The following is a 26,735-nucleotide window of genomic DNA, read 5'->3' on the forward strand; positions in this document are numbered from 1 at the left end:
AGCCGAGCTCCCTGCTTTTGAAGGTTGTCCTTTATTACATTAGTACCGCAGCCCTGCTCTTCAGTGATAGACTTGTAAACTGGAAATTACTCCTTTTCAAGTAGTGGAGGAAAATGAGGGGGTGACTGGATTTGCAGTGCCTGGGATTTGAAATCCAGAGATGGGAGGAAAGGGGAAACATACATTGTCAGGAGGTGAAAGCATAATTGTGCTCTGTTTTGTGCTCGAATACCCCTTTTTTGAGCAGGGTTAGAGACAGCCTTAGGGGAGTACATTTCTGTGTGTTCTGGTACTAATGGAATTCAGGTCCCTTGATCAGAGTCTTCCTCTGGTTTCTTTTCTTGTGTAGCATTAAACATCCAAGCAGCTTTGGATAGTTTTTAAGGCTCAGGATGATGTGGACAGAGGTGGGTTTAGCACGAAGGTAACTCAAGTTTACATCCTCTTGCTTGTGCAGGGTATTTCCTAGGCTGGACCGAAATCTGTTAAGGCCGCAAGAGTTTCCCACTGTGACTTTCTTCCTGTCACACTTCCCATCCTTTCAGGCTGCGATGGAGGGGACACTGGCAGTTTGGGAACCCTCAGGAGAGGGGTGTGGGATACGTTGATGTGATTTGCAGTCAGTCAGTCAGTCAGTCAGTCAGTCAGTCAGTTTTCACGGATAGTTTCGTGATTGCAAGCTGACCCCGCATAAGAACACCTCGCAGCTGGCGTTGGCACATGGTGGTGCACGGCCAGAGGCTGAATGGAGGTGTGAACTTGTCTGTGTCCTGTGGCGCCCGGTCAACACCGGAAGGATGTGGGCAATGGATGAGAAGCCAAGATGGACCATTTGCAAGTTTGCTGAATATTCTTCTAATTTTACAGCCTCTACGTGAAAGAATCGTAACAGGTTTTCACCAGTTCGATAATTTGAAATACTTACATGGCATCCCCATAGTTGTGTAGTTGAAAGAAACCTTTCTAAACTATCAATAATCAAAAATAAGTTTTCACCCTATATTCTAGATGAAAGACTAAACTAGTCTCTGTAGAATTAATATAAAATTGTGCCAGGGAGCTAATGCTAAAAGTATCATGTGATTATATTTAGGGTCTGTTGATGTGGTCGACAGCTTTTAAAGATTTATAATTTGATGCGGTTTCCTTTCTTATTCCAAAGGAAAAGTCCGTTAGGTCCTATTTTATTTCATAGTGGTGCGTTCCTTTCCTTGAGAGAGCCTTTCCCCCAACCGTGTAAACCCTCAGCCTCCATCGGCCCTGTGTCTTTTACCCCATCCCATGTGCACACCTCGTCACTCTGTGTAGTCAAGCCGTCTTGGTCTTGTTCCTCAGATGGATGTGGTTTGTTCTCGCCGCAGGACCAACCGATGCCCGTGCCTGGGACGCTCTTGCCTGGGCTTTTCAAAGAACTTTTCATTCTTTACTCCTCAGGACTCTCTCAGAGTTTTTGACCACCCAGTCTAAAGTCTCCTTTTCTTCCTCCCTCATCCCTAACACATCACCTGCTTTATTTTCATAGCATTTACCAACATCTGACTTTCTGTTTCTGTTTTTATTGACTGCCTCTGCCTTTCCGAACATAAGCTCAGCAGATGAGAGCTGTTTGTTCGCTGTGGTATTCCCTGAGCCCTGGAAAGCGCCTGCACCTTAATAGGCACGCAGTGGATTATTTGTTGAATGAAAAGTTATGAGTAAGCTTGAGCTTGTATGTTTTGCTGTGTATTTGCTAGTACAGTTTCTAATTTTTTTTTTTTGGCATGTTATTTGTATATTCACTGTGGTGCTGGGTTGTCTTTATCAGTCTGTGTAAATTCCCTTTTGATTTTTTCTGCTGCAAATATTGCTCCAGTCTCTTACCTGCTGTTTGGTTGAAAATGTCCTGTTTTAGAATAGTCAGGCACACAGTGGGCACCTGGGTGGCTCACTTGGTTAAGTGTCAGACTCTTGGTTTTGGCTCAGGTCATGATCTTGCGGTTCAGGAGTTTGAGCCTTGCATTGGGCTCTGTGCTGATGATGTGGAGCCTGCTTGGGATTCTCTCTCTTTCCCTTTCTCCCTGCCCCTTCCTACCCCCACTCCCCCCAAAATAAATAAATAAACTTAAAAAAAGAAAAGAATAGTCAAGCACACAGAAAAGTATAGAGGGTTATAAAATTGGTACTCAAGTACCCGTCTCCTAGCTCCGTCGTGTCTTGCTTTTAAATCCTTCCTTTATTAGTCACACCTTATAGAAAGGCCTGTGGTTTATGCGTCCCTCCCTCACATTGCTGCCTCCCCTTCTACCCTACTTAATCCAGAGATGTACTGAGTTCAGTGTTTAGCATTCTCATGCATTTGTATTTTAAGTTTTTTCCTATGTGTAAGTGTATGTGTAAACAATATATATGTTTGACAGTAGAACTAATATGTTTTCAAGCTTTATATAAATGGTACCATATTGCATGTATCTTCCGCACCTTTTTTTTAAACGTGTTTTTTTTTAAATGTGTTTATATTGATATATAGAGTCCTCATTTCTTCATTTTCATTGCTGTGTGGTTTTGCATGAATAAATCACACTTTACTGAACTGTTCTGTTTGTTGAGGGGCTTTTAAGTGGTTGCGGATTTTTTTCCGTACCACAAACAGTGGTGCGATGGAGGTTTCTGTAATGTATATGTGAAACTCTTCTAGGATATATTCTTGCATGGAGAAATTGCCAGGTCGCAGGGGCTGCTCAGCCTTCCCTCTGCTAGGTTTCGTATATGGTTTGCTAAAGTGGGTGTTACCGGCCGATCCCACCAGCAGTTCAGGAGACGATGTCGTTTCCTCACCATCACTTTGTATTGTCAGATATGACCGTTGTCGTTCCGATGTGCGAGGACTGTTATCTCGTGTTTAAAATTTGCATTTCTCTGGTTACTAGTAGGGTTCCGAATTTTTTTATGTGTTTATTGCTATTTAATTTCCTTGGTAAATTGCTTTTTCCCTCCTATGTCTCCACTCCCCTCTTTGTATAGGATGATTTGCCCTTTTTCTGTTGATTTGTAGAAATTCTTCAGGTATTGATATAAATAATTTATTTGAATCCCAGACATCTTTCAGTTTGTGGCTTTGTGGCATTTGCTCCAACTTCTGTTCTAGACTTTTTCATTTTGACATAGAGACATTTATCAATCTTTTCCTTTATAGTTTTGGCTTCATATTTATAGTTTTGGTATCATATTTAAGAACCTCCTTGCCTACATTGAGGTCATAACAGTAGTCTCTCTATTAATTACCTATTACTGCATAGCAAATTACCACCCATCTCGATTTGTTTAAAACAAACAGTAGGGGCGCCTGGGTGGCGCAGTCGGTTAAGCGTCCGACTTCAGCCAGGTCACGATCTCGCGGTCCGTGAGTTCGAGCCCCGCGTCGGGCTCTGGGCTGATGGCTCGGAGCCTGGAGCCTGTTTCCGATTCTGTGTCTCCCTCTCTCTCTGCCCCTCCCCTGCTCATGCTCTGTCTCTCTCTGTCCCAAAAATAAATAAACGTTGAAAAAAAAAAAATTTAAAAAAAAAAACAAACAGTAACTATCTCGAATCTCCATCTGTCCCTGTGAACATCGGAGCAGCCTGGCTGGGTGCTTCGCACCTCGTCTCTGGTCAGTTTGCAGGCGAGATGGTAGTGAGGCTGCTATCTTCTGAAGGCTCCCTAGAGCCAGAGGGCTTGCTTTTAAAGGGAGCCTGCTCCCATGGCTGGTGGTGGGTGCTGGCTGTTGGCGGGGGGCCTCAGTGCATCTTCTTAGGTCCTTCACCAGAGCCACCTGAGTGTCCTCATGAGGTGGAGGCCTCCCTGCGTGAGTGAGGCTAGTGAGGCAGGTGGGAGAGGGAGGTGGAAAAGCCTTTTGTGATCCAGCCTTTGAAGTCACAGGCTGTGATCACAGCCTTTTTTTTTTTTATAAACATTAAAAAAAAAAGAAAGGTGATGTACTTGAAAAAGAATCATAGGTATAATAGGATAACTGTAGATGGTTGTCATTATAATTTAACAGGAAGAGCTCAGAATCACAGAATGGAGAATGTGCAGAAGAATGGGGTAGGGGTGGGGAGGGAAGGTTGGATACTGGAAAGAATCTAAGCTTTAGGTGAAGAGTAACCAGACTTTGTGATGTATCTTTGGGCAGGTGGAGTGCCTCTAGATAGACCCTCTCTGTGCTTAGTTGGGAGCCAATGGAGGTCCTAGGGTTTAGAACGTGTGAGTGCCATTCTGTACAGCATGTGGAGCCATCAGGACACAGGGACATCAGTCAGGTGGTCTGCACCTGAAAAGGGGTGTGCATGGCTCTTTTTGACTCAGTCCTGTTAAATATCCCCATGCCTCAAGCACAGCCTGCACGATCCCATCTCAGCCCTCTCTCGGGGCTTCTACAAGCCAGTAGAAGGCTTTGTAGGTGGGGGAGAGATCATACGGCGGGGGGGGGGGGGGGGCAGCAACAGGAGGGTGTGCGGATCTCTGGAGGCTGACTTGGAGGCTAGCTACCAGAGTGGCTTACATTTGCTTATAAAATGCCTAAAGTTCTTTCACATTTAGGTCTCTTTTACTCCACTTTGAGGATGGTGTGTGTGTGTGTGTGTGTGTGTGTGTGTGTGTGTGTGTGTGGTGTGTTAAGAAGGGGATCTAACCCTATTATTCTCCTGAAGGTATAATTTGTTCCAGTCCCATTGATTAAATGATCCATCATCGTTGTTCTGTTTCCATGTGGCTTGGTTTCTGGCCTCTCTGTACTCTTCCTTCAGCTTCTTTTTCTCTTCTTCTGCCACCTCTGCTTTACCACTAGTGCTGCTCTCTCTACCACCAAGTCTCAGACTCGTTTTGTTCTTCTTGGCTCTTCTGATCTCCAAAGGGCCATTAAGAGAGAACTTGTTAGATAACTCTATCATATTTCTACGTTCCATGTAAGGTCCTGATAGTATTTTGCTTAAGAAATATAAAAATATGACTTTTTTTTCTTTAAAAAAGTGATAATGGTTTATGAAGATTTGTGAAATATTGGTAAATAAAAAGAAACTTAAGGGGCACCTGGGGGCTCAGTGGGTTAAGCGTCCAACTCTTGATTTCAGCTCAGGTCATGATCTCATGGTTGTGAGATCGAGTTCTGCATCAAGCATCATGCTGAGTGTGGAGCCTGCTTGGGATTCTGTCTCTCTCTCTCTCTCTGCTCCTTCCCTGCTCTCTCTGTCAAAATAAATAAACATTTTAAAAAATTAAAAAAAAAGAAACTTAAAAAATGAAAAGCACCCTATCACCCAAATGTCACCATTGTTGTGACTAGGAATAACACTAGGAACTGTTAAAGGTTTGATATTGTAAAAGTTAAATCTGCTCTATAATAGAGGACATCATATATTGGGGAAAAAAATAAGGGTTAAAAAATAAGGATTAACCAGAAACACAAAACACAACAAGTATTGGCGAGGTTAAGCGTCTGACTTCAGCTCAGGTCATGATCTCACTGTCCATGAGTTCGAGCCCCGCGTAGGGCTCTGGGCTGATGGCTCAGAGCCTGGAGCCTGCTTCGGATTCTGTGTCTCCCTCTCTCTCTGCCCCTCCCCCGTTCATGCTCTGTCTCTCTCTGTCTCAAAAATAAAAAACTTAAAAAAATAAAATAAAATAAAATATTCTTATTATACAGTGTGCCTTCATAGATTATTAAGAAAAAGATAAATGACCCAAAAGAAAAATGGGCAAAGAATAGGAACAGGCATTTGACAGAGGAGGATGTAAAGAAGTGCATATACCCTTTCCTCAAATGTTAGTATTTTTCTACGTTTCTGTTTTCTTTTGTCTCTCTCTCTCCTCCTTCTCCTTTCCTCTCTGTCTCTTTCCTTATCCTTCTTTATATATGATATTTTAAACATATTTATGTAGAGATTTAAAAAGTATATTTAGATAATTTCATTCTTTTTTGTGGCTGACTAATATTCTACAGTATATATACACACCACCTCTTCTTTATCCACTTACCTAGCAACGGACGCTTGGGTTGCTTCCATATCTTGGCTTTGGTAAGTGATGCTGCAATAAACATAGGGTGCGTATATCTTTTAGCATTAGTGTTTTCATTTTCTTAGGGTAACTACCCAGTAGTGGAATTACTGGATCATAATACTAGTTCTGGTTTTAATTTTCTAAGGAACCTCCATACTGTTTTCCACAGTGGCTGCACCAGTTTGCATTCCCACCATCAGTGCACAAGGATTCCTTTTCTCCATATCCTCGCCAATACTTGTTGTGTTTTGTGTTTCTGGTTTTAGCCATTCTGACAGGTAGGAGGTGATATCTCATTCTCATTACTAATTTTTAAATGCTCAAATTACCCTACATTTGGCCCATGGAAGGCCCTTTAAGTTAGCACCTATATTCTTTTGACATGTTCCTATTAATTTGAGGAGACTTTCTGACACAATAAGATATGCCAGGTTTATCATATCCTTTCCCTTTTCCAGCTTTAGAACCAGCCACTTCTCCACAGAGTTCTGGTTCCTTCTAGTGGATAATAGTATTATCTTTCTTTTATTCTTAATTCTTTTATTTTTAATTACCTTTATTCTTCATTACTCTATTTTTGTGCTATCTCAATCCATTCTGTTTTTGCATGAGTACCACGTTGCTTTAATTATTAAGTTTTATATTTTAGTTAATTATTATTTCATTAGGTCTGTTGCTATATATTTGACACTGGTGAGCGATCATTTTTTCTTGCTTTTATTCTAGAAACCCATAGTTCCTCTTTTGTTAACTTCTTTGATGGCTTATCTCATTCTTGTTCTGGATTATTCATCGTTGATTAGGCTTTAAAGGGTAGAGTTGCCTAGGGAACCAGGTACTGTCATTGCTCAGTCTACACTGGTTCCATCCCTCTGGGACAGTTTGATAATATATATGAAAATTACAAATGTGTGTTTCTGCTTCTGGGAATGTCTTTCCAGGTGTATTTGCATGTTTCATGAAAATGTATGTACAGGATCATTCATATGAATATTGTATGTGATAGTAAAAGATTTGGAGATTATCCACACTCATCTGAAAAGTTTATTAACCTTTTCTCCCTTGTTCTACTCCACTCTGCATGAGGCCTGACTTTCTTTATATGTGTGAACCAAAACATCCTATTGCAACAAAGTGGGAAAAATCTCAGATGTCTATTAATAGTAGATTGAGTGAGTAAATTATGATAGACCAATACAATGACTTTACACATTTGAAAAATAGGAAGAATAATATTTATATGGAAAATCATGGAAAAATTACTACAATTAAAGGGGAAAAGAGCCAGGTACAGAACATATTAGATAATATATTACTTTCTGTGGGAAGGAGAGGAAATAAGATTATGTCATTGTATTTGCTTAAATTGGCATAAAGGAAGTCTGGAAGGTAAAAAATAAGAAACTAACACTTTACCCCAGAAAGCAGGGTATGAACTAGGCAGATGACAGACGGGAGAGTGGTTTATGATTGTGGCATGTAAAGGTACTACCTATTGAATTAGTTTTTAAAATGTTTCTGGTATAACTTAAAGCTAGTTTTGACACAGCACAAACTTACACTTTGTAGTTATAAACCACTGGCCCAGCATAATGGCCCTTAACACACTATGGGAAGCCCTTTGTCTGTTCAGGTTTTTACTTTGCCATTTCTGGCTCCATATTTCACATTCCGGCAACATTGAATTTCTTGTGGTTCTTCTCACACATGGCACTGTGCCATACTTGTGCCTGTCTTGCTTACATCATCTTCATATTCATCTTTAAGAGTCCATTTGTGGGGCGCCTGGGTGGCACAGTCGGTTAAGCGTCCGACTTCAGCCAGGTCACAATCTCGCGGTCCGTGAGTTCGAGCCCCGCGTCAGGCTCTGGGCTGATGGCTCGGAGCCTGGAGCCTGTTTCTGATTCTGTGTCTCCCTCTCTCTCTGCCCCTCCCCCGTTCATGCTCTGTCTCTCTCTGTCCCAAAAATAAATAAAAAACGTTGAAAAAAAATTAAAAAAAAAAAGAGTCCATTTGTCATCTTCTCCACAGGCCGAGTTAGGGAATTCTCTCGGATGCTCTGCAGATTGGTCTCTTACTGCTCTTCTCATGTTGGGTCGTCATGATCAGCTCACACAGTACCTAGACACAGGCACTCAAAGATTTGTTGTAACTTTTTTTTTTTTTTTTTTAATGTCTTTGCCCTTAGGGTCAGGGTCATCCCTGAAATGGCTGACGTAGTCTTTTTTTTTTTTTTTTTAATTTTTTTTTTTTTAACATTTATTTATTTTTGAGACAGAGAGAGACAGAGCATGAACGGGGGAGGGGCAGAGAGAGAGGGAGACACAGAATCAGAAACAAGCTCCAGGCTCCGAGCCATCAGCCCAGAGCCCGACGCGGGGCTCGAACTCACGGACAGCGAGATCGTGACCTGGCTGAAGTCGGACGCTTAACCGACTGCGCCACCCAGGCGCCCCTGGCTGACGTAGTCTTAATGGAGGTGGACATACAGGCATGTCGCTACCATAGGACAGGCATACTAAGAGAGGCCCGAGGCAAAGTTTATTTCCAAAGGAGGTCTTTGACATGGGTCTTGAAGCGGGGCCAGAGTCCAGATGGACACGTTCTCACAGGCCCTGTGGAGGAGCAGCACGTAATCTGGTGCAGCTTCAGTATAGAGGAATCATGACTCAAGGTGAATCGGGAAGAGGAGGAAAAACAGGGACAGATTGTGAGAGGCCTAACATTCTAGTCTCAGGAATTTAAATAGTATCTTGTGGGCAGAGCAGGACTATGGAATGTTTCTGAACAGGGAATCAATGTGATCTGTGTTTTAGGATGATTACTTTTATGCTTTGTGTAGGGTGGTTTGAAAAAGAAAGAGATGAGACAGAGAGACACCTGTTAAGATATTTTATACTGTAAACTACAGTGTTGAGTTTGGGATCAGAAAAGGACCAGGCAGTCACATTTTTGGACTCCACGTTTTTGTCCATCAAGTCCATTCAGCCTGGACTCATGTGTCATTCCAGCAGTGAAAGTCTATTCATCTCTGAAGAGACAGCTTATAGGTTACTTTTTAGCAATCCCTGATAGATTCCCTCCAAATGTAATTCATTGTGCCCTGTTCTGACTGCATTTCATTTATTTCTTTTATAGCTTTTTCCATACTCGGTACCTGTCTTTTAGTAGTTGTCTTAATCACCCCCAGAGTTAATTGCTTTCTCCTGGAAAACCGTGTTACTTTATATGATCCAGTCATGTAACACCACATTGTATTAATTGTTTGATGGCTTTTCTGTTTGTTTCGGTAAATACTTATTGGGTATCAAACCTCAAGGAAACCCTGGCAATCCATATGTTTATCAATAACGTATGATCGGACGTGTGAATTCCTGAAGGGGACCTTATTTTGATCTCTTTCACTTAGCACAGTTGGAGATACATATGAGGCACTTAGTAACGTAGAGACGTCAGTGGAATAGTAGTGGTTAAAAACCAGGCTTAAATCGTGGCTCTGCCACTGTAACCTGGGTCTACTGTACAGGTTATTTAAGCCCGTCTGAGCCATAATTGTGACAGCTGTAAAATGGGGAATTAGCTTGGGCTGCCGTAACAACACCAGGGACAGAGCAGCATAAATAGCAGAGAGTTATTTCTCACGGCTGTGAAGAGTGGGAAGTCTGAGATCATGGTGCCGGCGCGGTCGGGTTTGGCAAAGACTCTCTTCCTGGCTTGTGGACAGCACCTTCTCATTGCACCCTCACGTGGTGGAGAGAGACTGAACAAGCCCTCTGGTCTGTCCCTTTGTAAGGGCACTCATCTCATCACGAGGATCCCACCCTTACTGTCTCATGTGAACATAATCACCTACCAAAGGCTCCATCTCCAAACACCGTCACGTGGGGAGTTGGGGCTTCCACGTATGAACTTGGTGGTCGGGTGGTTGGGGGGCTTAAACATTCAGTCCATAACACTGTCTTACACAGTGGTTGATGCACATGGAGCACTGTGCCTGTGACATAACAAGGGTTGTGTTTATTTAACCCATCATCATCACCGTTGTCATTACTTTGACTTGGCATGTATTTTACATATGGGGTGATGGAGGAAAATGCCAAATGACGTGGTGGCTTTGCTCTTCACTGATGGCGAGTAATAATATTAATTAAGAAGGGGACGCGGGAAGAAGGGCACGATTTCAGGCGTGCTGGCAGAAATGCTGCCTCCCTCTACCCTCAGGGGAGGAGAAGGTAGATGTGAATGTCCGGTGTAGACATGGGGCCTAGCCTTGCCACTGAAAGACAAGAGCACTTTAATATTCTGTCTATGTTTGTGCCCTTTAAAATGTACTTCTTAATTTGTTTTTATTCAATTCTTCATTGTCTTTTCTCTGACTTTGAGTTTTTCTCTGAGCCCGGGAAAACAGAAGTGCCATTTAGATCTTTCTCACAAATAATACTAAATTTATTTTGCTGGATTTTGAAAAGTTGTATTTCAAACGTTAAGACCTATTTTGATATTCTAAAATGGGAATGTAATCTTTTCTTACTCACTAGCTTTTGGATTTAGACTTTTTCCTCTCTAACTTCATGAATCAAGGACTTAATTTATGAGCCTTTCTAGAACTATTAAGGATCTCTAATTCTTTCACTTTTGGCAATAATTGTCTCCACATTTACTTTATAGAGTCCTCTTTGGTGGAGCCCACGGGCGGAGAGGAAGCCCAGGATTCATAAGATGGCGGGCGGGTGAGTGACTGAGAATTTGGGCTGGAACTTGGAAGAAAGTGGTAGTGGTTGCCCCTTAATAGCAGGAATAAAACATGAAGTGTAAGTTTGGACACTACCTTGTCTTGGTGAGGACAATAGAGATAATGTAATGGTTTTTTCTGTATGTAAATCTTTTTAATAATTTGTGTGGCATAGTTATCATTGCCACTTGTACTAAGATTTTATCAGAATTCACACAGTGACTCAGCACACAGTTGACAGTTTGGGGAAATGGCAAATGGTTGATCCCAGAGTACATCATTTCTTTGATGATAGTGGCAAAAAGTACTTCATTAAAATGTAGTTTGGGTTTTTTCTTTTTTGTTTGAATAATAAACATTTCAACTCTTAATAATAATTACTATTTTAATTATAATTAGCAGACAAATATGCTTCTGGAGCCACAAATCAAACTTGAGAGAAAGTAAGAAAACTTGGAGGTGGTATCAATCCTCACGTAAAATAATTATCAAGTGACAGACGTTTTCATGCGGAAGAAAGATGATCTGTGCTCAAGATCAACTTTATTATTATATGTCATATAACTGTGGGCTGTGATTTTATATAACATAGTCAGTATTGCAGCAGTGATACAAACAAAAGGAAAAGGGCAATGAATTGACATCAGGAAAGGAATAGAGCCTTGTAAGAGCGGAACCATTAAAAAGGGGAAAATCTGTGGGCCTTTACTCTGGAAAGTGTTTCTGTTTTGCAACAAAAATAACCTCAAATTGGTCTTGCTGGGTTCCTGATGAATTTATGAGTTTCCTATGAATGTATGTGGTGGTATGCGATTAGATGAGACTGACTGTAAGATGATAAATGTTAGAAAAAACTCTGTCTCTGGGTCTCTTCTACTGCTCTTTTTCTTATTCCTTCAACCTCCTCATTTAGGATCACCCTGCATAGGTTTTGCTCCGTTTTATCACGATTAGAGGGGATCCTAGTACTTTTGGGCCTTGACAGGTTATCTTTGAAAGATGAAAAGACACAATTAATGGCAGATTATTTTACATTTAATTGAGGCTGTTGAAAATCCAAACAGAATTTCCTTATGGTTAAAGCTCAAACACTGACATCTGTTGGGGGAAGTATTTTTAAGGAAGAGAGTGTTTTGACTCTGCTCCCTAAATCACAGCCTGTTGCGAGGTAGGAAGGAATTAAGGGGGCCTGTTACACGCTGGTGTCTGGGCATCTGTGTTGGGCCCTCAATCCCCAGGATAGCTATCATTTGATCTGTACAGTGAGATCAGCATTCTTATTCACATTTCACAAAAGAGGAACTGAGAGAGGCACAGAGGGATGGAAGTGACCTTTCTAAAGAGGTCACAGTGGAGGCACATCTTCAAGTCGGGACTTTTAGCCTCTAGAGCTTTTACCTTTACTTCAAGACCAGCATTTCACATTTTATTCTTTTGTTTTATGCAGACACCTTTTTCGTGAATGTTCGGTGTCTTGCCCTTAAGAATTCCTCCATCTGCTTCTGTAGAGATGGTTCCCCCGCTCCCTTATTAATCACCACATAGACCCCACTGCTTGTGGTTGATCTGTCTTACTGGGACCCTCTGCTGGGCTTCAGGCTGGGAATATAGGAATACCTTGTTAGCAGAGGTAGCCAACAGCTGCAACGCCGGTCCTAATCACGGTCAGTTAGGTTGGTTTGGCTTTTAGCAGATTGGCCAACTCTGAAGCTTGTACTTAGAGTAGGGAAGTGTGGATGAGTTACGTGTGAACTCTAACATTTGGAAACAATCACAGCAAGAACTGATCAGTTTCTTCTTATTGACCCTTTTGAACAGGTGTGTTCAGTGTTACAGACAGTTTGAAAATGTTCATTCAACAGAGAGCTATAAAGTGCTTTCCGTGTGCTGGGGCAATGCTAGATTCTCGCCTGAACACGACACTGAAAACATGTGGTTTGCGCCCCCCCCCCCCACCCGCCGTGAGATGGTAGTTTAGGAGGGAGACAAGCGAGAGAGGTCCTAGTAGAATGCACTGTCCTTATTCAGTAATGCAGGTGTGCGGGAGGAGCGGACAGGGCCCTGGAAGGAGCAGCTGGGTGTGCTTGGGGGCTCATGGAGGGATTCAGAGAAGAGGGTGTAGTTTCACTGGAGCTGGAATATATCCTCGACTACAAGAGGCCGTCTAGTCGACTTCTGTGTGTTTCGTACGGAGCATCTGTACTGACAGCTGGTCCCTCACATGGGCACGTAACTGTACTAACTACGCTTGAACACTTAGCCTCTTCCCGTTTCCCGTAAGTCCTGCATAGTCACGTATCTTTGTTTTCTCTCCGTATATCTTTTAGAAAGTTTGTCTTATAGGTGTTCATTTGGTTCCCTTTATTTTTCTGGTCTCCACTCTTAAGTTTCTCTGGTTTTTGGAGCAGGCAGATAACATTTCTGGGTTGTAAAACAAAGTCAGATTACTGTTCGTTGTCGATTTCTGCATTCTTCACAGCACTTGGGAGTGCGTTGAGGGGTCACAGTAGTGGCAGTAAATGGAGAAGAGAGGAGGGTCGTGGAGCTAGGGACCTGATGCTTGATCACTTTCACTGTCACACAAATGGTTTTCTTCTGTGTAGCATAATCGAGGGGCTGACTGTATGGGTTGCTGTGTTCGTGAGCTGAAAATGCAGTGAGAGGACACCTGGCTGGAGGGAAATGTACTCAGTGGTATATGATTTTCTGGACCATTTTGGTTGGAAGGCTTTTCAGTGACTTAACACTTAAGAAAGGCTCCCCTCTGATTGGGTATTCTCGTACGTGCTTGTCTCTCATGAACACGCAGTTTTCTCAGGCACCTTGGCAGACGTGAAAGCAATTTGGTTTACTTGGGAAGCCACCTGACATTGTGGAGAGAGCCCTGTACCAGAAGTTAGGAGAGCTGAGTTCTAGTCCTGCCTCAGTTTCTTGTTCTTTGCCTTTGAGTTAATTAACTTCTGGGTCTCAGTTTCTTGCTTTTTAAATAAGGGTAGAGGATAATGTTCTTTGAGGTGTCGCTTGGCTCAAAACTTTCATCCTTGCATTATTGACAGGTGTATTTAACTATAAAAATCTTCATTGAGTGCTTCCCACATTTCATTCAGTGAAAAAAAGATATGGAAGATAGACTGATGGCAGTGGAAGAAAATTGAGAGTCAGAAATAAACCTATACATCTGTGGTCAATTGTTTTTGACAAGGTTGGCAAGACCACTCAGTGGGGAAGAATAGTCTTCAACAAATGGTACTGGGACACCTAGCTTTCCATGGGCAACAGAATGAATGAATCCCTACCTCACACTGTATATGAAAAAGTAACTCAAAATGGACCTAAACATAAGAGTTAAAACTATAAATCTCTTAGGAGAAAATGGGTAAATCTTTGCAACCTTCAATTGGGTGATAAAGATTTGACATCAAAAGCACGAGCAACCAATGGAAAGCTGATAAATGGGACTTCATCAAAATTAAAAACTTTTATGGGTCAAAGGACACTATTGAGAAAGTGAAAAGACTCACAGAGCAAGAGAATAACTTGTAAATTATATATCTAATGAAGGTCTGGTACGCAGAATATTTCAAGCACAATAATGAAAGACCACAATAAAAGGCAACTAAAAAAATGGGCAAAGGATCTGAATTGACATTTCTCCAGAGAAGATACACAAATGGCCAATAATACCCGAAAAGATGCTCAACATTATTAGCCATTGGAGAAATGGAAATCACAGTCACATGAGCTATCACTTCATACCCTTTGGGATGGCTGTAATCAAAAGGACACATCATAAGAAGTGTTGGTGAGGTTACCAAGACGTTAGAACCCTCAGACAGGCTGGTGGAATCAAAACCAGTGGAATCGGAAACCAGTTTGGCAGTTCCTAAAAACCTCAAACATAGAGTTGACCACATGACCCAGAAGTTCCACATCCAGAGAATTGAGAGTATACTCCCAGGAGAATTGAAACCCTGTGTTTCCATAAAACTTGGGTGTGAACGTTCATAGTAGCATTCTTCATAATAGTCCGAAAGTGAAAGTAACATAAATGTACGTCAAAGATGGTGTAATCCATAAACTGGAATATTATACTCCTCCAGAAAAGGAGTGAAGTGATCCATGTTCCAGAACGGATGAACCTTGAAAACCTTATGCTCAGTGAAAAAAGTCAGACACAGAGGTCACATACTGTATGATTCCATTCCTATGAAATGTCCAGAATAGGCAAATCCATAGGCAGAAAGCAGTGCAGCAGTTTCCAGGAGCCCAGAGGAGGAGGGAAGAGGGGAGGGAGCACCAGTGGGTTCAGCATTTCTTTCTGGGATGATGAGAAGTTCTGGAGTTAGTGTTGACAGTTGCACAGACTTGTGAATAACCTGAAGCCCACACATTGTCCACTTTAAAATGTGAAATATATCTCAATAAAATTTTTGGAAGACATGGCCCTTTCCTCGTGGTGCTAAATTGAATGGTTTACGTGACAGAGATAGAAAAGGGTTCTGTGGGAGGATATGGCATGGCATTTTCTCTTGTTGTGTGGGATCAGACTCCTGGAATAAGTAATACGGAGACCTGAAGAATGAATTGGAATTATTCAGGTGAAAAGACATGTTGTAATGGAAATGAGGAGAGGAAGAACAAAAGAAGACTGTATCAGAATTAAAGCTTCCAGCCAACGTAGCATGTCTAAGCCCCTACCGCTGTTGCTGTATAAGACTGTCAAAGACCTTTTGCTTGAGTAATTCAGTTACCCTACGGTGTTGATTATGAGATATGTATGTATGTATCTCACCATCTTGAGAAAACGTAACGTTTATATTTCATGATTTGATTGCAAATTTTTAAGATTTTTTAAGTCTATGGCATTTAATTTTTTTTTTTTTAACATTTATTTATTTTTGAGAGAGCATGAGTGGGAGAGAAGCAGAGAAAGAGGGAGACACAGAATCTGAAGCAGGCTCCAGGCTCTGAACTGTCAGCACAGAGCCCATCGCAGGGCTTGAACGCAGGAACTGTAAGATCATGACCTGAGCCAAAGTTAGATGCTTAACCGACTGAGCCACCCTGGCACCCCTGTCTATGGCATTTTATAATTTAAAATTTTCGTGAAACCAAAGCTAGCTTCTAGAATTTGTGCTGATTTTTTCTTTTCTTTGTTTATATGTTTTAGAAGTCCAGTTTGTAGAAATTCTACTGTTTTCATTCTTTTGGCAGTTTGAGGTTAATTTTAGATCCTTGTAAGCATTATTTTCTTTGGAGTTCAGATAAACACAAATATTTTTGTTTGAGGTAATAAAACGTTTTATTAGGAAATTTCAAACATGCACAAAAGTAGAGAGAACAGTATAGTCAACACCCATGTAATCATTACCAGCTTCAAAAATCTTCAGCCCCTGGCCAATCTTACTGTATATCCACCTGTTCCTTTACCTTGCGGATTATTTGGAAGCAAATCTCAAACATCACATTATTTCATTAATATGTTTCTAAATGGCAAGAATTCTTTTTTTTTTTTTAATTTTTTTAATGTTTTTATTTATTTTTGAGACAGAGACAGAACATGAGCAGGGGAGGAGCAGAGAGAGAGGGACACAGAATCCGAAGCAGGCTCCAGGCTCCGAGCTAGAACCCGATGCAGGGCCCAAACTCACGGACTGTGAGATCATGACCTGAGCTGAAGTTGGACGCAAAACCGACTGAGCCACCCAGGCGCCCTGGCAAGAATTCTTTTTTTTAAAAAAACGTTAGTATTTTTTAACTTGGAAATTTTTTTCTTCTGAAAACAAATTGTTTCAAAAGTTATCTACTACTGGAAATTGTTACTGTTACTCTTTTATACAGTTTTTAAATAGTTTATTAGAGAGAGAGAGACAGAGAGAAAGAGATAGAGAGAGAGAGAGAAGAGGGAAGTGGGGGAGGAGCAGAGAGATTGGAAAAGAGTGAGACCCCTAAGCAGGCTCCGTGCTGTCAATGCAGAGGCTGACATGGGGCTTGAACCCACAAACTGTGAGATCGTAACTGAAATCATGAAATCAAGAGTCAGACACTTAACCGATTGTGCTACCCAGGCGCCCCTCCTTTATATAATTTTTAAAATATGCTTATACATTCATTTCTTCTAATAAATATTAGATATGCTTATAAATTAATAAATTGATGTTACAAGAATATGGTTAATGTATTATTTCTTATGCTCCTATGCACAACTAATTGTGCATAGTCCTGTGCACAGTAGTCCTGTGCACAACTAATTGTGATTAATTGTGATTAACTAGGACTTAACACATGATCAAACTCTACAGTAATTACCTCTGTTTAACCATATTCAGTGGCCTTGACTCTTTTGCCTTCTTAAGAGTGTTTGTATCATGTAATACCGATTACTGCCCACTTCTTATCGGACACACCCCTCTCTTGGCTTCCTTGACATTTGACATTCTTGGTTCATCCCTGCATGGTTCATCCCTGCATGGGAGCGCTCTTTCACTGACACGTTTTCTGTTGAGACCCTCAGAATGTTACTGTATCCCATCCTTACTCTGTTGGTGGGCCTCTTTTGACCTCTCTGCAGGCACTTTGCTCTTCTCCCTTGGCCGTCTGATACATTATCTGTGTGTTAGAGTGAATCGCAGATATTTGTTACTCGTGAATGAAAGAACCTGTCTATTATGTCCTAGTTGAATATTTTAAAAGTTCCTGTGGATATCTTAGTGTATTCATCAGTTGGGATCTTCAGAACTGAGCCCGTCTTCTTTTTAACACCGATTACCCTTCAGTTTTCCTTTACTGACATCACTAGGCGGCTTCTTCAAATCACTAGCCTGGAAATGTTCTTATCTTCCTCTTGCCTCAGTCTCCTTTCCATTATCTTGTCCTGTTAATTCTTCTTTAAAATATGTAAGTTATTTGCATTTTGTTATTATTGTTTATTCAATTTTGTTTTGTTCTGTTTTTCCGTTTGGAAAACTTCCTAACTACTTTCAGGTCAGTGAGGTGCTCTTTCTGTGATTCCACAAACCTCACATGTTGCCCAGTCAAGATGATCTACTTATGTGCCTCTCCCTCATTAGAATTTCAGGTCTTCAGGGGCTAACGTGGGGTTTTAGTCATGCTTGCATCAAGGTGCATGAGACATTGTAATATTCATTAAAAGCTAATTGATTTGAATTAAATTTCTAATCTCTTTACCTGTATTCCTGCAATATATCCACCTAAGGTCTTGTCTTTTCCTGAGGATGCTTCCTGTATACAGTAGTCTCAACTTCGAGTTTCTGATGAAGTGACAAGAGTTTCAATGTACTCTGTAAATTTCCATTATAAAACTTACTGCAGTCTAAAATTATTATTTATTTTCTTTCTTATTATGGGTCTTTCTCCCTGGAGAAACCCTATATGATGGTGTGGACCATGTCAGTCTCTTACATTTTTGCGTCCTCTTATTTAACCTTATACGTGGCAAGACCTTGATAAACATTCATCGAATGTGAATGGGCACACTCCCTCCACCTGAGCTGAGAGCAGCGCATGTCTACATAATATACGTAATCCGAGTTACCTCAGACTTTGAATCTTGGCTTTATTGCTACCAGAATAATCTTTCTAAAACTGTGCTTGTATTAGCGAAAAGTCCAGTCAGACTCCTGTGCCAGACTTAAGACAGGTTCTGGGAACACAAACAAATAAGAGCATCAGTTCCTGCTTTTTATGCATGATAGGAGTAAAGAGGTGGAAATGCTTAAATCTCCTTGAGGGCAAAGAAAGCTTCCTGGAGGACACTTGATATTTCTAAGGTTTTTGTTTTTTGTTTTTTTCAGCTCAAAAACTGTGCAGTGCGCAGGTGCCGTTTTCCTTAGCAGGAGGCAAAAGCAAGGGGGGTGGGGTGGGGGGGTGGTCCTCTACCAAGAAAGGAGTGAGAGCCCCCAGCAGGTGTTCCTGGCGGTTCCCAGCAGGTTCATTCTGATCAACCTGAACCCCTTCTTCAACCTAAGTGGTAACTTCAGAACGGAAATCTCATTCCTTACTGGATAGAGACGAGTTGTAGATGATCCTTTATGTTGTTAGTTTGGTTCACTGAAGGACTCACTCGTGTTAACACACGGCTTTCCTGAAGCCACTGCAAGCTTTTGTTGCTTGTGATTTGTTGGATTTTTGTTTGGTTAACCAGGGAGTCAAGGAGACATTAGCACTTGGCACTACTAAAATACTATTTACTCACTCAGACTTACTTCTGCCACTCATTTACTATGTCTATTTTCCCTTTCATTCCCATTAGAATGTAAGCTCTGTGAGAGCAGGAGTTTGTCTGTTTCCCTCACCGCTCAACACATGTTTACTGAATGAATACTTAGAAAGTGTGGTAGCCTTTACAGGGTAGTTTAAATAAACGAGTGGAGACGGAAGCTGGTTTACATGGTTGAGGATCGCCTCCGCTGGTGATTTTGAATCAAACAGGACTGTTTTATTTTCCCCTGTTAAAAAAAGTTTGGTAGAGAGAGTATTTATGAAAATTCTCTGCTTTGTCACTTTCTCTGCTTTTTCTTTCTTTTTTACTGATGGTAGCTTGTAAAGTCCCTTTCAAATGAACATGTTCTTTCAGATATCTTTCTTGTAATTTGGAGCAGTGTTAATTGTAGAATTTATTTATTGTAAATTATGTGATCTCAACTTCTTGTGAGTTTCTAAATATTTACAGAAAGTGAAAATTTTAAGTATTTTCTTCTTTACGCTAAATGCAGCTGTGAAATGAAGTATGAGTATATGGTTTTGGACCTTCGATTAATTTTATTTTTAAAAATTACTGAGCAAATGTGCACCAAAAGTAAATATATGTATAAATGACTTTACATTATTCAAAATTGTAGAGTTAGACATCTGTCTAATGAATGCTGTTCTAAATGTTGCTAAATCATTAATAGTAATTAAAAGGTTAAATATAAGCTGAAGAAAGCTTTGAATTTTGAAATGTTTGCAGTAGCTGGTAATCTGACTGATGCAGACGTTTTTGTCAAAGTTGAAAAAGTTAGAACTAATTAATTTCTTGGGAGACATATGATGAAATTGTAGGTGTGATAACATATTTGAGTAACATATGGTGGTAATGGGGCACCTTTCTAATGACTGAGCAGCCAGTTAAATATAGACTTTTTTGGTGTTTTTCTTTCATTACAGTTCTTTGTTACAGTGTATTTTTAAACTAATCTTGTTTTCTGGAGGTCAGTACTCAGGATTTAATGATTTATATTTAAAATGTTAACGTGAACATGTAATTCTATTCTCAGTTGGCATAAATTTTAGTAAAAGGTTTTCTTAAAACCACAGCCAATCATTTTTTCTCTCAACATGCACAAGCATGCTTATCTGACTGAGTAAACTCAGTGTGTGGGGAATTATGGTCTCCTATACATTGTTGAACTCATATTGCCCTTGAACGAGGGCCAGGGAGAAATGTTAGATAGTTATACCTTTGCTTCGCAGCACATATAAGGGCTTACTTTAAACGTTTAGCAGTACTTGTCTCTCAGGAGGATTCACTATTTGCATTTTGACTAATTTCCTCCCTTCCAATTTTATCTTCTGAATATTGCTTGATGATGACAGCACATTAAGAAAGGAATTAACCATTGGTGGTGGAAATTTTGAGTTCAGAATTTTGCAAATAGAGACCATTTTAGGTAGTGACTTACGGTTTTCATTTTGTAAAGGTTGGGTTTTTTACCAAAATATAGGATTGTAAGCTGGTGCGTCATGCACAGTTTTGTAACCATCCTTCCAAGCCATCTGCGGTGAAATAAGAGTTCAGGGTGAAAGCTCTCCTGATTGTGCTGTGGAGCCAGTGGCTGGGGTGAGGGGGTGAGGGGGTGGGGTGGGTGGGTGAGGGGCAGGGGATGCCTCAGTCTTACTGTTGTGCCAGGAGGTAGATGAAATGAAAGTTAGTGGAGGCTGTGCGCTTCCAGATCCACTGACATTAAAACACAAGTCCTATTTGTGTCTGAGAGGAGATATGCTGAAAGGGAATTTAATTTTAAACCTGAAAGGAGAGATGATAGGTAAATTCTAGAATTATTAAGGAGATAAGCTGTCACATTCCTTTGATCTCTACTCCAGACGCTATTCAGAATATTGTTGTATTCTTGGATATACTTACTTTAAAAATCTGTGTGCACTTAGAGGGTCTAACTTGTCTAGAAACCTTCTAAATTGATTTACTAAACTTTTTTGATATTACCATAATTGTTTTCATTTAAATTTGAGTGTCCTATGAAGAATTTTGGTATGGACATCTGTTCTATGAATTCTTTCTTGTTCTAAATCTGTTGTAAAATTTCTCTTGTTAATTGGCATGCTTTTAGCCAATGGGATTGAAGACACATACCTCTGAGGGGACTGCTAGAATATTTTGTTCCTGGTGGTCTCTGACCTGTCTTAAGTTAAATAATAAAGGTGAACTTTCAAGTAATTCACAGGAATGCGCTAGCTTTTCCCTCCTTGAAAAAAATTTATGAAATTTGTGACACTCAGTTTTAAGATAGCAGAATTCCCTGAAATACAGCTTACCAGTATGAAAAGTAACTGGGGATTTATTCTGGGAGTATAAACTTTAAATAATTTAGTTGGTGCAGTTATTAGAAATGATTGGAATCTCCAGAAACAAAATCATCATGGATAGGCTGTTTATTTATTATTTAAAACTTATAGGAGCTTCAGTAGAGTAAAATGGTGATTTAGAAATTAAATGATTGGTATTATTGATAATCAACAACAGTAAACTTTAAGTTGGATCATTTTTTATTAAAGTAATTCATATAGCTCTCTGTAGCTAGTAGGCAGTATTTAATGAAGACTAGAAAGATAATTTTTTATTCAGTAGGAAAATTTGATATTTGATTTCATAATTGAGTAATTACACTTAGAAGTAGCATTTTTTTTGCTTTCATAAGTTGTTAAAATATTTTCTGTTCTGATAAGTCTGTCTTTATGTCATAAAGTAAGTAAATGACAGATATCAGATCTATAAGCCAACATTAAAATTCACTATAAAATACTTGGCTCCAATCTTGAAAGCTGTGGTTAGTTCTAGAAATGTTTCTGGAACAGTGAGTGAGTGATTTTGGAAGATTAGGAGATTTACATTTTAAATACAGTGTTAACATCTCTACCTTGCCATGCATAATTTGCATTGCCACATGTGCGAGGTCAGTGTTAACCATTCACATATCCTGCTTATTTTCTGGAATTGCTTAATGAGTCTTGAAGGGACTTAAGATTGAAAAGAAGAGTTTGAGAGGAAGTCTGCTAATAGTCTTATTAATTGTATGGAAAACAGTCCATTTTGTGGTGCTTGATGCACTCTGTCACATAGAAACATTTTTTTGGATGCTTTCGTAGCCATCTGTAGAGGGTAGATCATTGATTATACATAAGTCAGATAAAAAAGATAATTTTGACATTATCTTCCTTTCTCTAAAAATCTTGTTTCTGGAAAATGGTGTGTTAGCTTGATCAAATCATTACATAGGAGTCTCAGAGTTGGCAATTACAAAAACATATATAGTAAAATCATTGTTTATGATTTTATTTTAGTATTTTCTGTTGACATGAAAGGTTTTGAGAACAGATGATCAGCAATGTAGCCTGAGAATAAATGATTATTTTTTTCCCTCTAGGAATCAAAAATTAATTAAAAAAAATTTTTTTAATCTTTATTTACTTTTGAGAGAGAGAAAGAGACAGACAGAATGCAAGCGGGGGGAGGAACAGAGAGGGAGACACAGAATCTGAATCAGGCCCCAGGCTCCGAGCTGTCAGCACAGAGCCCAACGCAGGGCTCAAACTCATGAAACTGTGAGATCATGACCTGACCTGAAGTCAGACACTCAGCTGACTGAGCCACCCAGGCACGCGAAAAAATTAATTTTAATAACATTATTTTTTTTTTCATATTAAAATAGAATGCTTTATTCATTTGCAATCACCAGGTATACTGACAAAAACCTATTATTTTGACTTAAAGAAATTGCCCTAGCATTGTAATTTCTTATGAGATACCAGGTTGGGATTAGTATCAGGAGTTCAGTCAAACAAAGATTCCTGGATTAAGGAACCAAAATTCAAGACATTTTGGCCTTAACAATAAAATAAATATTTAATACATTTCTTAAAATGCTTAGATATTGTATTCCTTGAAATACACTCACCTAACTGTCTTTGAAAAAATTACGTCTTTAAGTTAACTGCTATTTCTTTCTAGATAGCTAATGCTAACTGCTTCTCAGGCAGAGTACGGTGTGCCTTGTATTAGTATACCACTTTGTATGTCTAAGTGGCTGAGGATAAAGCCGAGAAAGATCATTAGGTCTCGGATTACAGTCACTGGAGGTTGGCTGTGGTCTTATTTGGGCCCAGCCATCTAGGTAACTGGGACACACCCCTCATTGTGCGTACGGGTGCTGCAGCTGACTGTCAGAGGATCCCAGGGATTTGAGAAATCATAAACTGGGGTTCCTTGACTGACTGAATTTTCAGGAGCCAGGGAAGATGTTCTGTCAGCTCCTAAGCTTTAAACTTGACATTTGGGATTCAGTAACAACTTAAAGCAAGGGTGAAGTAAACGGGCTTGCCTGAATGGGAGCAGAGTCTGGCCTCAGCCAGCTGTCCTCCACCGTTCATTCATCCAATCGGTCAAGCAATATTGGTTGAGCACCTAGGCAGTGGGAGGGGCTCCATTTGGGGAGGTGCACCTAGTGTGATGGCAGCCTTATCAGTGACCAACGTCTAGTCCTTCAGTACCTGACTGATGCCCTTCTTTGGTTTTTGCAGGGGGTCACGCAGGGAGTGCAACACAGCCCTGGCCTCTGCGGACGGGCGCTGTAGGAGCCCATCCCACTTCCGTGAAGTACCTAGAGTAGTCAGATTCCTAAAGATAAGAAGTCGAATGGTGGTTGCCAGTGGCTGGGGCCAGGGGCGGGGCGGGGGGGCAGTTACTGTTTAATGGGTACAGAGTTCCAGTTTTGCAAAATGAAAGGAGGTCTGGAAATGGGGGGGGGGGGGTGGTTTGCAAAATGTGGATGTGCTCAGTGTCACACTTCCTGATGAAAGATCTTAGGTATCAGAAGAAATGAAAGAATGACAAATGTAAAAAACAAAAACAAAACCAAAAAACCAATCCTCAGCAATCAGAGAGATGACAAATAAAAATCACCGTAAGACAGTATCTACACCGTATTGGCAACAATTCGAAGTCATGACAATATCCAAGGTTGGAGATACTGGCGAAGTGAACAGTGGTACACCTAGAACAGCTTGTCTTGATCTAGTGAAGCTGAGGACGTGCAGACCCTCTGACTTAGTAATTCAACTCCTGGATAGAAACCCTCAGATGTGTGCCTGTTTCCCATGGAGACACGCGTAGGGATGTTCAGAGGAGTGTTGCTTGAGATAACAAGCAACTGGAAACAGATGCCCGTGTGCGGGAGAATGGATAAATGAGTCGTGGTGCAGTCACACAGTGGAATACGCGGTACAGCAAAGAAAAGTAACGGACCAAAGCTACACTAAACAGGGAAGAATCGCACCAGCCTAGTTTTGAGAGAGAAGTGAGGTAGAGACGATGCATAAAGTCCTATTCCAATGTGTAAGAACTCCATACGCAGGAAACGTTGTTGTTTAGGGACACAGAGCTGGGTGCTGACACTAATAAAAACTAGGTAAGTTAATACCATAACAGCAGGAGAATGTTTATACCTGTAGGGGATGCGCGCCGAGAAGGCACGTGGGGAAGGCTCCTGGGGCGTAGGCAGTGTCGATTCTTCACCTGCAGGCTGAGCAAGTGCAAGGTCTCTCTATAATAATCTTTCATCCTGCTTCATTGTATGTTATCACATGGGGCCTGCGGTTGTGGAGAAGTGAGATTTGATCGTTAACTCTCATCCACTGCCCCTGTCCTCCTCTATTCTGTTTTCCAGCAGTAGCCTCAGTGATCTTCCTACAACTTAAGACAAATGACGTGGCTTCTGTGCTCAGCAGCCTCCTGTGGCCTCCCACCTCACTCAGAGTAAACGCCAGAGTCCTCTGTGGGATCCACAAGGCTGTAGATGACGAGGGGCTCCTCATCACCTCTCTGACTTTTTCCTAGCAGTTCCTCCCTCGTTCATGCTCTGACTGTTCCAGGGGCACATCAGGCCTGTCCCCATCTCAAGCCTTCCTGTTCCCTACGTCAAGAAATCTCTCTACCATCTTGCCACCCCCGCCCCCAGGTACCCACACATCTCTTCAGTTTTTCTTAAAAGTTACTTTGGAGCACCTGGGTGGCTCAGTCCATTAAGTGTCTGACTCTTGATCTCAGCTTAGGTCTTGATCTCAGGGTCGTGAGTTCAAAAAAAAAAAAAGTTCTCGGTGATGTTGTCCCAGGCTCCCTTATCTAAAGCTTCAGTCCTCTCCCTGTTCTGTTTTTCTCCTTGGCACTTACCTGTATTTAACGTACTATACACTCCACTTGCTTCTCACCCATCAAATATAAGCTCCATGAAAGCAGGGATTTTCCTCCACTTTTTCCTGTGGTGTTCACAGTGCCTGTGACAGAGTAAGGCACTCCGTGTTTGTTGAGTGAAGAATGAATGAATGAATGAATGAATGAATGAATGAAATACATTTCCAAAACCTATTAACAGCTTTAATTGTTAGATAAAGCTGCATCAGAATGCAAAAGGGAATGCAAGTGTAAAAACCTTTACATTTTATTTTTTGTTTATATTTTGAAATAATTCCAAACTTACAGAAAAGTTGTAAGAATAACTCAGAAGCTTTTCTTTCCCAGTCCATTTGGATGCAAGACACTCCATTACTCCTGAATGCTTTTGTGGATTTTTTTTTTTTTTTTTTTTACAAAGGACATTCTCCTATATGAAGACTTAACTTTTAAGTCAAGAAATAGATATTCTTACGTCACTCACTACTACTGAATAACCAGGCCCTTTGCAGATTTTGCCGGTTCTTCCAATAATGTTTTTTGTTGAGAAATTCTAATCCAAAATCTTGCACTGCGTTTAGTTGTCAAGTAAGTTCAGTCTCATTTAGCCTGAATGGCTCCACCATCTTTACTTTTCTGGTTCTGATGCTTTTGAAGATTACATACCAGTTATTTTGTAGAACATCCCTCAATTTGGGGTTGTCTCATGTTTTTTTCACTGTGAGATTCAGGTTGTACGTTTTTGGCAATGTCACAGAAGAGCTGCTGTGTCCTTGTATCCTCTGGGGTGGTGTTCAGTTTCGATTTATCCCATCACTAGTGATGTTAGCTTTGATCACTTGATTAAAGTAGTGCCTACTAGTTTTCTACACTGTAACGCTCCTCTTCCCCTGTTGTTATCATTATTTTGTAAAATTATATTTTAAAAGGTTTAGACCAATCTTTTCACCTATTCCTTTGAATCAGGTTGCATTCTTGTTGCCTGCTGAGATCAGATGTTGGTAGAAGGAAGAAGTAAATTTTGAAGTACGGGGCATTTGGGGAAGTTAAGGCAGATCGAGATGGTATGACATGATGCGAGAGGGGTGAAGACCATGAAACTGGTAGAAATAACAGCAGGATATGGGAGAAAAGCTTGTATTGAGAAAGGATGTAGGAATTATGCCAAGGGTACATTTGCCCATTTCAGGTATTTGATTACGGTGAATTCTGCGCCTGGAAAGAGTGTTAAAAACTTTAACTTCCTTTTCCCCACCCCTCCATTCCAGGGACCTAGATTTAAGGCTGGTTTAGCTGGTACTGATTAGTACTACTTAATTGAGTTAAATAGACCTTTGATGACATCCTCAAATTTGACCACTATTTATAGCATTATTCTCTGGAATAAAACGGTCAAAGTGTCCAGAAGGTACCAGTGAATTTAAAGAGTGCAGACCACTTATAAACCAGGCAACTACCTGCAAAATTGTTTCTGTTATTTAAAAATTTAAAGTGTAAAATTTAAAGAAACAAAAAGTTGAAAACACC

The 26,735-nt window shown here is 40.5% G+C and overlaps 1 protein-coding gene across 6 annotated transcripts in view; it reads left to right on the plus strand.

Moving 5' to 3' along the window:
• Positions 1–26,735, plus strand: part of AKT3 (AKT serine/threonine kinase 3) — a 310,747-nt gene that overhangs the window by 52,985 nt on the left and 231,027 nt on the right. For 2 of the 6 annotated variants that reach the window (XM_047840484.1, XM_047840485.1), the window contains exon 2: positions 10,681–10,742. The exons of the other annotated variants lie outside the window; for them this stretch is intronic. The gene's annotated coding sequence lies outside the window, so the exon portion shown is untranslated. The remainder of the gene's footprint in view (positions 1–10,680; positions 10,743–26,735) is intronic. 6 annotated transcript variants of the gene reach the window in all.

This window comes from Prionailurus viverrinus, chromosome F1 (assembly GCF_022837055.1).
Source record: "Prionailurus viverrinus isolate Anna chromosome F1, UM_Priviv_1.0, whole genome shotgun sequence".
Lineage (NCBI taxonomy): Eukaryota > Metazoa > Chordata > Mammalia > Carnivora > Felidae > Prionailurus > Prionailurus viverrinus.